At 38.3% G+C, this 15,001-nt stretch overlaps 1 pseudogene; it reads left to right on the forward strand.

The window, feature by feature from the left end:
* The first annotated feature begins 4,973 nt into the window (after positions 1–4,973).
* On the forward strand, positions 4,974–7,859 carry LOC114101291 (serine/arginine-rich splicing factor 6 pseudogene; annotated as a pseudogene).
* Positions 7,860–15,001: the final 7,142 nt, after the last annotated feature.

Genomic DNA, 15,001 nt, shown 5'->3' on the forward strand with positions numbered 1-15,001 from the left:
GTTTTAGATGTTCACCTTCTGTCCCCTCCTTTCTAATGAAAGTTCTGTCACAACAGATTGTTTATTTTGTTCTATACCTTCAATTGATCCATACATACTTGTTAAATGAATGAATGGTGAATGATTGAATGAATGAACATGAACCAGGGTATCTATATTTAGCACTGATGAATCTGTTAAGAACACCATGAAGCAAGTACCTTGGGAGCACACCTCATCTCTGGGCAGGGCTGGCATGACGCAGCCTTAGGGCAAAGGGAGAGCTTAACCACACCCCTGCCTTTGAATTCAGAGAACATCAAATGCTTCTTACTTTAAAAGGACCCACACAGGGTCATGTGAAGCGATTTGCTCACCTACCTTTGACCAACAGTCTGATTTCTTACCTGCCTTAGCTGTCACTCACAGATCAGAAGTACTGCATGCTATGAAGGGATAAGTCCACAAGGTCTGGTCTATCACTCTCTATTATATTTGCTCCCATCTTTTCTCCTTTGCTGCCCTTCTCTACTGTTCCTTATTGGTGACAATCCGTGTGGGTAGTTATTATGACTTCCCTGTGACTTCTTTTCATAAATGAGAAAATCCCAGCTCAGAGAGGTAAAGCAACTCACACTCAAAAGGATGCATTGAAATCCTAACCCTCCACATGTCAGAATGAGACCTTATTTGGAAATAGGATATTTGCACACATAATTAGTTAAGATGAGGTCATATTGGATAGGGTGGGCCCTAATCCAATATGACTGGTGTTCTTTTTTTTTTGCACCAGAGATTGAATCCAGGGGTGCTTAACCACTGAGCCACATCCACAGGGATGTTTTTAATTTTGTTTTATTTTATTTTATTTTGAAACAGGATCTCGCTAAGCTGCTTAAGGCCTCTCCAAGTTGCTGAGGATGACTTTGAATTTGCAATCCTCCTGCCTCAGCCCCCTGAGATGCTGGGATGACTGGTGTTCTTATAAAAGAACATCATGTGAAGAGGCAGAGTCACAGGTAGAGCACTATGTGATAATGAAGAGTTGGTACAATACATCTAGACTCCAAGAAACAACAAAGATTACCAGCAAACTTTGGGAAGTGGAAGGGAAGAATTTACTAACAGTTTTCAGAAGGACTATGATTTTGAATATTCAGCCTCTGGGACAGTAAGACGGTACATTTCTGTTGTTCCATGGCACCCGGTTTGTGGTACTTCCTTTCAGCAGTATTAGGAAACTAATGCATATGAAAAAGCCACCTTTCCTTTATTCCACACCATCTTGGAGATTTAGGGCTGGATTGGCCCATAGGTGTGAATAGGGAAAAAAATGTGTGCTTAATTGGTGTAGAGACTTCACCTCATCCGAAGTCCCAAAATAGAACCTAAACTATTTAATTCACATCATGATATCTATGAATGTGAAGAAGTTCCCCCACCCAAAGTTGACTAAGTTCAAGTTAGTTCTCAAGGAAGAATAGCCCCGGGAAAATTAGGGATCTCCTTGGAAGCCTCTCCAACATGTGTTTCCTATAGCACACTGCCCAACCTCCAGATTCAGGGTGACACCTAGGGACCTTCCTAACCATATACAAGATGCTTTCTTCTATTTTTTCTACTCTCTACTCTCTATCCCTGAACCACAAGCTTATTTTCAGCTTGCCCTGGGTTTGCCTTGATTCTTACAGTGGCATTCAGGAGCATATCTTTCATCCTGCTGGAAGAAAACAGAGTAGTACCAAAATATCTAATTCCTGCTCTAGTGCCTCAATCCATGCGTATTCCTTTAAATAATGTCACAACTCTCCCGTGTGCAGCTGTCAAGGCAAAGGGGTTGAGGATGGGGGAGGCAGAGAGACAGGATCTGTGCATCAAGGAGAGGAATCAGAGGGTAAAAAGGAGCAAGAGAGTAGATAAGGAGGTGGGCATCTGAGGGTTACTGGCCTCTCCTCCTTGAGTAGATATTCTGAAGCATTTGGCCCTTGGGAAATCAGTATTTTCTAATGTTTCCTTGCCTTCTGCTCTGAATGTCTGGTTTTCTGATTTTTAGAAGTGAAAAAAATATTTTGATTTAAGCCATATGGCCTTTTTCTCCCTGCACTGGAGCTGTAGAAAACTCACAGGGGCAGGTGTGGAAGGCAGTGGCAGCAGGGTGGGTGGGTCCATAGGGCCTGTGTGTCTATAGCTTGTGCAGTCCTGTAGCTATGGCAACCGAGTGCAATGCCACTTGCATAGCATCGTAACATGGCCCTAGAGTTGCCCCTGGCTCCTCAACTATTCCTCTTCAGTGTGCTATCTGTGCTGTGGTTTCCTAGCTACCATAGCTCTGTTTTTATTTTTTTGAAGTCGTGCTTAGGTATTGTTTCTGTTTGCTGTGCTTGTTGGCACTATACCTTGTCATCTGATAGAAACACTAGAGAGCAAAACCAAAACCCATATCTTATAGATTGTTAACAATTGTTAATATTATCTGTACTTAAGCACATTGAGTTAGAAAGATTCTTGAGGCCGTGGTCTGGAGGAGATTACCACTTGAGGCTTTCTTAGTTCTAAAGGTCCATATTGGGCTCTGTTAGAACTCATTAGATCTACTGATTGACTACCTGCATCTTCTTTGCGCATGCATGTGTGTGTGTGAATTCTTAACAATCTCCCAAATACAAGATCAGTAAAGTAAAGCAAAATTTACAATATGTGCAAATATATTGTTACATCCTATGAAGCTTGTTTACAAGTAATTTATGCACATATACCCTGTAAAAGAAAGCAGCATTCTGTTATTTCTGATAACACATACACAATTGACTATTTTTATTGATCGTTAAAGTAATCTCCAAATCCTCAGACATGGTTCTGCTGTAATTAAATTTAAATGTTTTTTAAAAATTCTTGTAAGTTGGGAATTTACTATTTTCATATTTTACTTTCCTTATGTTTGGTCATTAATTGTGACATCATAAACAGCGAAGATTTAAAGTCCTTAACCTTCTCAGGCCCAATAGAAACAAAATCTCAACACCCATAAGTTATAAGTAGCCTCCCACAGGGACTGTAAGACCAAATACACTTATAATTGAATTAACTGGGGAGAGGATTCTGGGAAGATGACAGCATAGTTTTTAGGCTCTCCGAATCTTTACATAAAAAAACAGAGAACAACAGCATAGAAAAACCGCAAACATTTGCAACAAAATAGTCTATTCTGTTGCTATCACTGAATACCACAGACTGGATATTTCTAAAGAATACAGGGGTACTTAGCTCATGTCATGGTTCTGGAGGCTGGGAAGTCCAGGAGCACCACTCTGGCATCTGGTAAAGGCCTTATTGATGTGTCATAAAATGTTGGAGGACATCACATGGTGGAGACAGAGCAAATGTGCTAGTCTGGTCTCTTTCTTTTCTTATGAAGCCACTAATGCCATCCAGGGACCTCACCTTTATGCCTTCTTCTAATTCTCATTGCCTCCCAAAGACTCCATCTCCCAATACCAATCACATATGATTTTGTGGATTATGTTTCCAACAAATGAATTCCAGGAGATATGCCCAAGCCATGAGACTAGGTGACAGGGAAACCCCACAATGCTCAAATGCAAGTGGGTGGGGCCAAACCACCAACAGCCACAAGACCTGCATGGCATCAGTGTCTATCTGGGAGAAAGGATAAGGAAGCTGCCTATTGATGAACCTAGGAACAGGAGGACTCCAAATACCCAGCAGGCATTTGCTGGAAAGAGGGCAGGCCAATCTGGGGATAGCAGCAGAAGCAGGGTTTTGGCCAATACCAATGTCAGACCCATGGGGGGAAAGTCAATGAAGAGACAGAACTTAAGCAATAATTAGAGATAAAGCAAGAAGAGGCTGGAGGGCTGGGGTTGTGGCTCAGAGACAGAGTGCTTGCCTCACACGTATGAGGCACTGGGTTCCATCCTCAGCACCACATAAAAATCAATAAATAAAATAAATGTATTGTGTCCATCTACAACTAAAAATATTTTAAAAAGAAAAAGAAGAGGCTGGAGCAGCTCAGCTCCTATGAACCCTCAAAACCAACCTGCCAGGGGCCCTGGGTAGGACAGAGTCTCACACTGAAGAGAAATTTCCTGCACTGGAATAAAAAATGAATAGGACATGGACAAAAGATGAAGAAAAGAAAAGCTCCAGACCCAAATAGTGAAATATCCTGAAGCAAGCTGCCTTATTTTTAACCTACCCCCAAACCAGAAAGGAAGTTCTATGAAGAACTGAATTTCCTACTTTATAATGAAAATTCAGGAAAACTAATTTGGCATTAAAAGAAGCAATGGAAAATATCAAGGTCACATAGTTCTTATAAAGAAAAAGAAAAAAAATGGAGCAAAGAGCTAAATAACATCCCCACAGGCAATGAGATCACCCCAGAAAGAATGGCAACAAAACAAACCTAAACTGTAATCTATTGTTTCAAATGAGATAAAAGAAAATAGTACATGATATGAAATCATAGAAACGAGCATTAGAAATTCAGCCCTGAAGAGACAGCACTCAGGAAATATTTATAAATAAAGCCAAAATAATTTAAGAAAGGAAGAATAATCCAGAAAGAAAGTAAGAGCAAATAAACTCAACAACACTGCCTGAAGAATAAGTGAAAAAGAAGAAAAAATTTCTTTGAAGAAAAATTTTTAAAAGTTTTTAAATTCAGAAAAAAGCAGAGATTTGAGAGAAAGTGACAAATATTAAAGAGTGACAAAGAAGATCCAAAAGGGAGAGAACAGATTGCAATTGGAGGGATCAACACAAATCATGAGATATTTTATCTTTAAATATCTCTCCGTGTGTGCATTTCCTTTTCTGTACATTGAAAACACTGTTGATTCTGTCTACTGGAAACAATGACCAAACATTGAAAATAATACCCAATCCAGCAGCAGTGAACATCTCCAACACCCACAGTATGATCCCAGTCTACCATTTCTCATTAAAATAACTCAGCACATCATCGGGAAATGGCTGATTTCAGGTCTGGGATAGAAAATGTACAAAATGAAACTGTTGTCCAACTAGACAATAACAAGATTATCAAAGACTACCCAAATTGTGTTGAAAGTAAGGAGGAACAAGTTGAAGAAATTTCCCCCACTGGCTAAAGATGGAACAATTTGAATTTCAGTAAATAATAATTTTAATTGGTTAGAAGCTATCAAATAGCTGGGGTGGAGGTGCACAGCTGTAATCCCAGCAGCTTGGGAGCCTGAGGCAGAAGGATCATGAGTTCAAAGCCAGCCTCAGCAATGACGAGGCACTAAGCAACTCGGTGAGATCCTGTCTCTAAATAGAATACAAAATAGGGCTGGGGATGTGGCTCAGTGGTCGAGTGCCCCTGAGTTCAATCCCTGGTCCCCCACCCCAAAAAGCAGCTATCAAATATGTTTAAATTCATGAATTCAGACTGAGATTTCCAAAAAAGAGAAAATGCTTACTTTTAGAAACTACTAGGGAACTAATCCATATTTCAAAGTTTGGTAAAAGAAGGGAAAAATGATACATTTATCCTGCCTTTCCTAATGATGTTATCACTGGGTAATCAAATAGTACTGATAACAAGAATTGTCTCTTCATAATAATTTTTCAGCTAAAAAATGAAAAAGAAGAGATGGAATTAGAGTACCAGCATTTTGCAATCTCAGGGAACTAAAATATAAATATTAAGCGTCAACAGCTGCTAATAACACAAAAAGATAAATAATCAGACATCATTGCTTTCTGTTGTCTTGCCAGTCACCAATTTCTTGGCAAAACCTTCTACAAGAGATACCAAGCACTATGTAACTCCTGTTGTATTGGCAGCAACTTTAGAAAAGGAGGGAACCTGAATCCCACCTGCTCTTTGGGTCTAGCATTCAAGTTTCAGGAGAATAGAAGAACATGCTCAATCATACCACAGGTGTGCAGTCAGTCAAGTCAGAACATGGGCCTGATAATCTTTTTTATAAGGAAAAGAAAGGAGAGAGGAGAACTAACAGCTTAGAAGGGAGTTTAAAAACAGAACTTTAAAAAGTTGGGCAAGACTATAGTGTTCGTGGATGCACATTTGAAGAACAACAATGAAAGAGCTAGAAAGTGGTTAATATAGAAGTCAGGATAATGGTGACTTATGGGATGATAGAGGGGCCTGTGATTCACATTGGACATATGGGAAGGGATTCTAGAGTGGGAAGTAAAGTGCCACTTCTTTTCCTCCCTCCCTCCCTCCCTTCCTGCCTTCCTTCCTTCCTTCCGCCTTAATGTTCCATTTCTTCTTTTTTATCTTCATGGGCTTTCAAGGATATTGGCCTTATAAAAATTTATTTAACTATACATTTTATGTAATTTTCTGAATCTTTGTGTTAAAACAAATGCAAATAAATTTTACAGTAGGCTTTTTTTTTTTTTTTTTAAAAAGACAAGAATCAAAACATTTTATTGTTTTTAATTCACATTTTCAAAATGTATCAGCAAAAATTCTTTGGCTGTACAGTTCTGAAATTTCACAAATACAGACAGTGATATAATCCCCAGTACAATCAAGATACAGAACAGTTTCACACCCACTAAAACCTTTCCTCGTGCTCTTTAGTAGTCAACTCTCCATGCCATCCTAGTTCCTGGCAACCCCTCACCATGCCATTATCTATTTTTATACTTCATTTTTAGAATGTCATATAAATTGATTCATATGTAGCTTAAAAAAGAAAAAAACAACATTGATCATTGTGTGGCTGGACTCAGCCACCGCTGCGGTGTGAGGCGCGTGTTCGGGCCCTCGCCGTCCCCGCACCGCTCCAGGGCTACTGCCTTGCTGTCCGCAGTCCCACATCCAGCCTTCGGGACCTCGCCCACCACGGACAAGCCTCGTGTCTACCTAGGACGCCTGAGCTACAATGCCCGCGCGAAGGACATCCAGCGCCTTTTCAGCGGCTAAGGCCGCTTCCTCGAAGTAGACCTCAAAAATGGGTGCTGCTTCGAGGAGTTCCAGGACTTCCCCGACGCCGACGACGCCGTTTAGGAGCTGAACAGCAAGGAGCTCTGCGGCGCGCGCATGATCGTGGAGCACGTCCGGGGCCCGCGCCGCGCGCGACGGCTACGGAAGCCGCAGTGGTGGAGGTGGATACAGCAGTTGAGACAAACATGGACCTCCTGTTCCTACCGAGTACAGGCTTATTGTCGAAAATCTTTCTAGTCGTTGCAGCTGGCAAGATTTAAAGGATTTCATGCAGCAAGCAGGTGAAGTAACATATGCAGATGCTCACAGAGAACGTACAAATGAAGGTGTAATTGAATTTCGCTCCTACTCTGACATGAATCGTGCTTTGGATAAACTGGATGGTACAGAGATAAATGGCAGGAATATTAGACTTATTGAAGATAAGCCACGAGCAAGCCATAGGCGGTCTTATTCTGGAAGCAGATTTAGGTCACGATCAAGAAGGAGGTCAAGAAGTAGGAGTTGCAGGAGCAGCCGCAGTAGATCTCGAAGTTTCTCAAAAAGTCGCTCCCGATCCAGGTCGCGGAGCAAAGGTCAATCACGTTCTCGATCAAAAGGCAGGAAATCTAGATCAAAAAGCAAATCTAAGCCCAAGTCTGATCGGGGTTCCCATTCACATTCTCGAAGCAGATCTAAGGATGAGTATAAAATGTCCCGAAGCAGGTCTCCATCTCAGTCCCCCAAAGAAAATGGAAAAGGTGATATAAAGTCAAAATCAAGATCAAGGAGCCAGACACCCTTCCAATTCACCCTTCCTGTTCCACCCTCAAAGGCTCCTTCTGTGTTTCCTCCACCAAAAAGAGCTACTTCAAGATCCTGTTCTAGATCTCGCTCAAGGTCAATGTCCAGATCAAGTTCCAGAGATTAAACCAGAACTCTACATTCTTTGCACACTATTATGGAACACTTTCCTACTTGCTTAAGCAGTTACTCTTCCATGTTTATACTTGGCGTCTTCTGCAAGAGGAATCTCCTGAGAGCAGGAGCACACAAAAATTTGATTTATGGCCAAATTTGATGAAAAAGATGAGGTTCTAAAATGGTGGCATGAAGTCAAAGACCCTCTCCCTTCTTTGTAGAATTAAGATAACTTTGATTTTATAGCTTTTGAGCTAAAATAACTTTTATAAAGATTAAGCTCATTTAGATTTTTTTGAAAAGTAAATTTTCAGCAGGATCTGCTGCAGGGTTTTTGTTGTTGTTGTTGTGTTTCATTTGTTTGCTTATTTTTAAATTAACCATTTCAAGCTTTGGATACTTAAGGCTTTAGAGGGAGAATCCAATTTTCAATTATGTTGGCTTTTTATAAAGCTTGAGTTATGTAAGATTTAAATAAAAGCTTGCTACTAAGATGATTACCTTATTGAATAGGTCACTATCAAATTCCTTTAATGTTGATATCTGCTATTTGTGGAAACAAAATTGTGTAAATTCTACTAAAGTGTAAGACCAGCAATAAATTATTCAGTTTGGATAACATTAAATTTTTAAAAAAACAACATTTATTTTTTGGTTGTAAGTGGACACAATACCTTTATTTTATTTTCATGTGGTATCGAGGATCGAAACCAGTGCCTCTCACATGCTAGGAGAGCACTCTTTCCTCTGAGCCATAACCCCCACCCTCATATGTAGCTTTTCAAATCTTGTTTCTTTCACCTAGCATCATGCTTTGAGATTTAGCCTCATATTCTTTTTATTGCTAAATAGTACCCTTTGTATGGATCCACCCCAGATATTTATTCATTTATCAGAAGTCATTTGTTTTGGCAATTCTAAAGAAAACTGCAATAAATATTCATGTACAGGTTTTTGTACAAAAATAAGATTTCATTTATTTAACAAAAGTTTTTTTTTCATGTTTCTTGGACAAATACCTAGATGTGATATTGCTGCATCATAGGTTAAATGTGTCTAACTTCACAAGAAGCTGTCAGAATGGCCGCACCATTCTGCACCCTGACAGGCAGTGCCTGAGTTGCTCTGCCTCTTCATCAGCACTTGGTATTATCATTTTTACCATTTTATGAAACATGTAGTGGTTTGTGCTTCCTTGATGACCTTGCTCTGTGATGCACATAAAATATTACTCATCTGCCATCAGTACAGCCCCTGCCCATTTTTTTAAAGCAAATTCTTGATTTTCTTACTGTCAAATTTTGAGAATTCTTTATTCCTTTCTCTAACTAATTGTTGTAGTCGGAAGTTAATTGACCATATATGTATTAGTCTGTTTCCAAACTTTATATTTTTTCAATTGATCTATATGTCTATTCTTTCACCCATGCCATACTTTCTTGAATACCATCATTTTATATTCAATATTAAACCATGCAATTTGAATACTTCAATTTTTGTCCTTTTTTTCAAAATTGTTTTGGCTATTCTACTTTCTTTGTCTTTTTTCATTCATATTAAATTAAACTAATTAATTAAGTAAATAAGTAATTTTTGGCACTGAGGATTGAACCCAGCAGTGCTTTGCCATTGAGTTACATACCCAGCCTTTTTTTTTTTTTTTTTTTTTTGGTACCAGGATTGAACTCAGGGGTGCTTGACCACTGAGCCACATCTCCAGCCCTATTTTGTATTTTATTTAGAGACAGGGTCTCACTGAGTTGCTTAGTGCCTTGCTGTTGCTGAGGCTGGCTTTGAACCCGTGATTCTCCTGTCTCAGCCTCCAGAACCACTGGGATTACAGGCATGTGCCCCCTCACCCGGCTATACCCAGCCCTTTTTATTTTTAATTTTGAGACAGGGTCTTGCTAGGTTGCTGAAGTTCTCCCTATGTTGCTGAGCTGGCCTCAAACTTGTGATACTCCTGCCTCAGCCTCCCGAGTCACTGGAATTACAGTCATGTGCCACCATGCCCAGCTCCATCCAAATTTTAAAAATAGCTTGTCAACATATTAAAAAATTAGATTTTTAAAATCACTTAAGGGGAATACAATTTTATTATTTCTAAATTAGTGGCTTTACTTCCATTTCTGGTTATGACTAACTCTTTTGTTGAAAACAGCTATAAAATTTGGTTAAAACAAGAAAACCACCAAAGAATTTCCCAAAAGTAAAAAAGTCACCAAGCCAAGAATTCAAGAAGTTCTATGAATCTGAAACAGGACAAAACCAAAGAAAACCACATTTAGTCAAACCATTGAAAAGTAAATGCAAATATAAATATTAAAATTAGCCATAATAAAATATGGCACATTATCCTCAAATGAGCAAAGAAGGATTGACAGCTAACTTTTCCAACACAAATAATGGAAACCAGAAGATAATGGAATGGCATGTTAGTAGAAAAAATAACTTGCATACTTAGAATTATATACCCAATAAAATGGAAGTTAAATAGAGATAATTTTTTATCTTTAAAAATAAAGGTGAGATAGAGACATTTTCATTTAAAAAAATCTAGAGTATTCATTGTAAGCAATTGTACTGGAAAAAGTAACAAATGGAATTCTTCTGCGACAAGTAAAAAATAATACCTGCTGGAAGCCCAGAAATGCAGGAAGGAATAAAGAACACCAGAAAATGAACATCTAAATTAATATTGATTGTTTAAAACAACAATAATAACATTGTATATTTGAAAAACTCTTCATGTATTCTTTCATTCAGCTGGACTAACTATCCATCATCATCCAAACAGACATGTGCATTTTTGCCTCTGTGCCTTTGGTCTCTCTTTTCCCAATCATTTGAGGCCAAATTTACATCATGATACCTTCAGTTTAATACTTAAACTATTACAACTTTGTTCCCTTTTTTATTTTTATTTACTTTGTGTGTTTTTATTTCTCAATATTAATGGTCTTTCAGGATCTACTGTAAGTTATCTATGCGGTATATCCTCAATAAATGTTTGTCAAATAATTAAATTTGTTGAAGAATAAATTGGTAATGCGCAGATAACCTTGTTGTTTTCTAGGACAGACTCATCTATCCATTATTAATAAATTGTTATCCTGAGGTTTGATAAAGACAGCTCCTACAAATACAAATAAGAAAAGCTTTAATAAATTCTTGGATGAATGATCCATGAGGGACAGATTGGATGATTACATCTCATCTTTAACCTTTTGAAATTCACTTGATGCTTGTTTAATAAAATCCTTCTTGCTATCGCTGTCAAATGTATCAGGCTGGTCAAAGTTTATCCACAGGTATAGCATTTATGTCATTTTAACATGAGTCATTGTACTATTCCTAGATGCTAAAGAAATAAAAATCATAGCCCTTGAGCTCTTCAGAGGATGTAAAATTCTAAACAGAGGCTAAAATGCACACCTATAAAACAACTTTAGATGAAATTTTAAAATTTTTTTGTAAGTGCAAGAAAATATGGAATAGTGTAGACTCAAGCTGCAATAGATAAGGAAACTAAAAAAAATTAAAATCACACTTGGGATGTGATTATTAGGAAAGGCATCTGAAAAGATGCAGTTCTGATTTTGAAGGTGAGAAACATGGAAGAAACGGGCCATAGATTTTTCTAAGCAGGGAGAAATAACACACAAAACACAGAGGCAATATAGTAAGTCAATTCAGGCAACTATAAACAGGCTTGAGGAATTGAGGGAATGTAAGGCTAGAGAGAGGTGGAGGGGCAATTGATAGAAGATGTCAAATATTTATTTTTAAAATAGCGCAAAATTCTCTTTTTATTTTCAGTAGAAATAACCTTTACTGTCAACAGCCCAGTTAGACCCCTTAGTTGATATAACATTGATCCCAACTTCCTAGGCTATTATTTGCAATAATTTCTGCCATATGAGTGTAATGGGAAAAACACATTGCAAAGTGAATTACTTTTGAAATGTATTGCATGCTGACATTTGGGAAATTAGATCCTGAACACGATGCATCTTGATTATTTGAGGTGCCTTCCCACCATGAAAAACAGATTCAACCCAACAATTTGAAAAAAACACATCTGCATGGTAAATTACTTTAAAGTTCTGTCCTTTGGCAAGGGTCTGATCAAAGCTTTTGGTCACTATTTAGACAAATAACCCTGGGCACGAACTATTCCTTGCCTAAGTACATGGGTCTGTGTCCAGAAAGACCTCCATCCAAACATTTTTAGCCCCATCTGTGAATCCATTCTATTGTATCCATTTTCTTAGGTACTCAACTGCTTCAGTGCTAGAGATGCCCCTGCTCAGCTGGCATCTATTTTATTTTCTGGAGAAAAGCCACACTCTCTCATGAAGAACAAACAACTCTTCACTTCTCCATTCCCACTCAGCAAATTCCTCTGGCACCATTGGCCCGTCTCATCATGAATGCACATTTGCTTTGGCCTTTCTTTCTCCTGTGTAAGTTTTTGTGTTGATGGGGTGCTGGGCTGAGCAATGGTAAGTTCAATAGTCCTGACTTCAGAAGCATAGGTCAGGAATGAATCTGGCCTTCTGAGAGACACCATAAATGTTGGTATTTCCAGACAAGACCTTCCTTATTTACTAAACATATCCAATCTGTGTGCTGAACCCAGCAATGTGTTGAGAGGGAAGGAAGATGAACAGGGAGATAATGGGACCTCATATGAAGATTAGAGAATTACTAGATGCTAAAGAAATCTGAAAATTAACTGGGAATGCTAAAGAGGAATAGGATATAAAAACAATAGTGAAGGGTCAATAATTTCCTCATAAATCAAACAAGATTGCTATTTTGAACATTAAGCATGTATATATACATAAGCAGGCCTTTCTTTGTACTTGATAAGAATACATGGCTTTATATATAACAATTGGTTTTGGTCATGAACCTATATTTTGGAGTCAGAGAGACCTAGATTTGAGTCCTGGCTTTATTGCTTACTGTATTGACAATATAAGTTATGTTATTATTTAGCTCCTCTAAGCCTTTGTTTATTTATTTGTGAAATGAGAATGTGAATAGTATCTGCCACAATAGGATTACTGTGAGGATAACAGATAATACTTGTAAAAAGCTTAGTGTGTTGCCTACCATGGAACAAACACAGAGTAAAAGTTAGTTTTTATTATTTTTTAAATTTATGCAATTTCTCTACAGCAAATTGGCTTATATTCACTAGGAAGAATATATTTACCTAAAAAGAATCTTATACTGAATCTTTGAGGGCTATAAATTTTCATTCTCTTTCTGATCTTTTGGGCACCTCTGTAGTTTCACTGAGTTGACTTAAATCAAGTTGCACCTATAAATATAAATATCTCTGATATCACTGAGCAGGTTTTCTAATACAGAGCTAGGCACATATTTAATAAATAGTTCTTATAGTTTGCAATTTCCCCAAAGCAGAATAGGCGAATACCCCTAAGACTTGAATTCTGGGCAAAACGCGTACACACACACACACACACACACACACACACAGAGTTTGCTCGCTCACTTATTGTGGTTAGTTCTCATTACAATACTGCCATTTTATACATGAGGAAAATGTTGCCAAGAGAGATTAAGTAGCGAGATCAAAGTTGCACTGCTAGCTGGACACATTCTCTGCATCATTTTCCAGGTGCCTTATATCTAAGTGTTGTCCAAAACTGAGCTCATTATTTCTGCCTGCAAAATTCTTCTTGCTGTATTTCTTTTCTCAGTTAATGACACCATATATCCAGTGACCCAAGTCAGAAATCTGTGAGTCATCTCAGGCTTCTCCCTCTCCCTCGATCCTCATCATATCAAATCCTACAGAGCTTTCCCTGTTTTTTGAATCTGAACTCCTCTTTGTTCTTACCACCACTGTTTTTAATTCAAGCTTCCATTTTTCCTTGCCCAAGTTACTGCAAATGTCTTCTAACAGATCTCTGATACTAGACATGCTGCAACCACATCAGTCTTCTGCTCAGCCACCAAGATGATATAACTAAAATGCAAACTAAAACATCAACCCCCAGTTGAAAAGCCTTCCGTGGTTCCCTACTGCCTCTAGTATGGAGCTCAGATTTCCTCGCATAGCCCTCATGATCCCAAAGCATACCTCTAGCCTAGTCCTTACAAAGTTCAATTATAGTGAGGTCCTCATATGATTGTCTCCTTTTATAGTCACTGGGCTCTTAAAAAGGAGAGACAGAATCTCAGCATAGCGTCTTGCAGTGCCAACAACAAAAAACACTGAAAAGGAAATAGTAATAACGGATCAGCTTATACTTTTCAAAATTTTTTTTATAATTTAAAAAATTGATATATAATACACATAGCATAAAATCCACCATCTTAGTATATAAAGTGCTTTTCAATATATCCACAGTTGTACCACCATCAGCCCTATTTAATTCCACAATGGTCTGTCATGGGAAGAGGAAGCCCTTTTCCATTAACAGCTACTTTATATTCTTCCCTTTCCCTTGATTTGGGTAAGTCCAGTCTAATTACAAGGGCCCATAAAAGTGGAAAACCTTTTCCAGCTCTGAAGACAGAAGAAGGGTCAGAGAGATGACAATCTGAAAAGAATTCGAGGCCTGGTTGATGGTTTTAAAATATAGGGAACTACATGCAAGGACCAGGAGCTAAGGGAGACTCCCTAGCTGAGAAGTGGAGACTTCCATCCTATAATCATGTGGAACTGAATCATCTCAAGATATTAATAGCATAGTGGCACACACCTGCAATCCCAGCAGCTCCGGAGGCTGAGGCAGTAGGATCACAAGTTCAAAGCCAGCCCCAGCAAAAACAAGGTGCTAAGATAAAAATACAAAATAGGGCTGGGGATGTCGCTCAGGGTCGAATGCCTCTGAGTTCAACCCCCAGTACCCCCCAACTCCCCAAAAAAGATATGAATAAGCAAGAAAATCTTCAGAAAGGAACACAGTTCTGCTGACACCTTCATTTTAGCCTGGTTAGACCCATACTAGATTATGATCCGAAGAGTTATAAGATAATAAGTTTGTATTGTTTTAAGCCACTAAATTTGTACTAGTTTATAGCAATAGCAATAGAAAGCTAACAAAACACAGATTTCTGTAAATTGCTTTTTCAAAGAACAGTATATTTTATAGATTGCTTCATATAGTG

Source organism: Marmota flaviventris, chromosome 17, assembly GCF_047511675.1.
Source record: "Marmota flaviventris isolate mMarFla1 chromosome 17, mMarFla1.hap1, whole genome shotgun sequence".
NCBI lineage: Eukaryota > Metazoa > Chordata > Mammalia > Rodentia > Sciuridae > Marmota > Marmota flaviventris.